The sequence below is a fragment of the Tenrec ecaudatus genome, chromosome 2 (assembly GCF_050624435.1).
Source record: "Tenrec ecaudatus isolate mTenEca1 chromosome 2, mTenEca1.hap1, whole genome shotgun sequence".
NCBI classification, from domain to species: domain Eukaryota; kingdom Metazoa; phylum Chordata; class Mammalia; order Afrosoricida; family Tenrecidae; genus Tenrec; species Tenrec ecaudatus.
The window spans coordinates 48,273,347-48,275,446 of record NC_134531.1 but is presented as its reverse complement, the minus strand read 5'-3'; positions in this window follow the sequence as shown (position 1 = coordinate 48,275,446).

Below are 2,100 nucleotides of genomic sequence, written 5' to 3'. Positions count from 1 at the left end.
GAAATGGGAAATCAATTATAAGGATCTACATATAGCCTCCTCCCTAGGGGCCAGATAATAGAAAAGTGGATGAAGGGAGATGTTGGACAGTGTAATACATGACAAAATAATAATTTATAAATTATCAAGGGTTCATGAGGGAGTGGGGGCAGGAAGGGAGGGAAAAATGAGGAGCTGATACCAAGGGCTCAAGTAGGAAGCAAATGTTTTGAGAATGATGATGGCAACAAGTGTACAAATGTGCTTGACACAATGGATGGATGTATGGATTGTGATAAGAGTTGTATGAGCCCTCAATAACATGATTTTTTTTTTAAAAAAAGAGTTCTTACTAAGAGTTTTGATAAATTAGACCAAGTGGCACAGGAGATCTAGGAGTTTAAAATCCTTGGTCAACTGGCAGTAGAGGACTCATCACAGATAAAAGCGGGCTTGTCACAAACAAAACTATAACAAACAACAGACCCCAACAGCCCATTTACCTGGTTAAAAGTGATCCAAGAGGCTGCTGCCCTCCTCGATGTCTTAGCAGTTATCAATATGATCACTGGCTCTCTTTGTGCCACTCTACAGTGCCCTCTATTAGCTGCTGTGCCCCTGTTAACTTTTTATCCTTCAAATAAGTCTGAGGAGTGCCCTGTCCCCTTGAAGGGAATTCCCCTGTATAACCCCTCAAACACCAGCCAGAATAAAACTTATCCCATTTGTTATAAAAAATCTCTGCCCTTACGCCACCAGTGCAGCAGCACCCACAGTATATCTGGGGTTATCAAAGCTCCCCTGGGCATGTTCCTTTGGTGCAATGACACCCTTACTAAATGTATCAGATTCCATAGCAGGTCCTTGCTTCCCAAACATTGTACTTCCCCAAATTAGTATGTACGGGACTGATGAATTTGAATGGCAAGGGGTCCCCAAACCAACCCACACAACAAAAGGGCTGTTTTACTACCTGTATTGGTTGGACTTAGTTTCGCCTCCTCACTTGTGGAAGCTGGGCCCTCTAGTAGGACCCTAGGCCATAGTGTGCCCAAGGCACATTTTGAGAAAAGACTCCACTTGGTCATGGATTCCCCCTCAGAATTCCTTACCTGCTCACAGAGACTGCTCATTTCCCTTGCATAGGTAACCCTCCCAAACCTAGGGGATTTAGATCTCCTAACTGCAGAAAAAGGCAGCATCTGTATGTTTTTAGGAGTCCTGGTATTACATTAATGAATCAGGAATAGTAGAACAAAATGTAAAAGTTCTCAGCAAATGGTGGATGAAATTAGAAACTGCAAGAGAGACAGCACTTCATCAATGTTTCAAAACCCCTTTGTCTCTTGGCTTTCCCTCCTTGTTGGCCGTTGGTAATTATACGCTTTTTGTTGTTAATCGCCTTGTTTTTTCAAGTTCATCCAAAAGAAGGATAAGGGATATAACCAATTTAACTGTTAATCAGCATCTTCTGTACCTTTACAGCCCCCTGCCTATGGAACCTGTCCCAGCACATACTGGTCTTTACCCCCACAATGTCCTCTGGTCAGCAGGAAGTAGCTAGAATGACGTACGTCACCTGCAATCACCAAAAAGTATGGGATGTTGGGTCAGGGACAGGTCGCAGGGCCTCTACCCTTCCCCCATGCGTACCAGGAAATGAAACTGACAGAAAATTCTCAGAACTAGCCCCAAGCAAAATTGACCTCGCCCCACCTGCAACACCCAGGCAGATAAGCAACACCTAACAGCAGTTGAAAATCACCAGCAGATGCAGCCTCCCTCACCAAACCCCTGGGCTACTTGCTAGACCACGGAACTCGCCCAGGAGTTTCTTTTGCTATAAAGAACTGTTACAGCCTCTTAACTTTTTCTCTCCTTGTTTGTCCTTATGCCTCAATTTACCTCACAGTCAGCTCGCTGGATTCTCTGAAAACTAAGAGCCAAAGTTTACATAACAATGCAGCCAATCTAACAAGTTGTACTAGTTTGAAACCAGGCAAGCTCCCTGTGATTGGTTATAATGTTTTAAAGTCTCCACTGTTAAAACAGAAGGAGGGTGGGGGAAAGAGAGATGCTATGTGTGACAAACTTCACTCAGTCATTTTATCTAAAACCTTT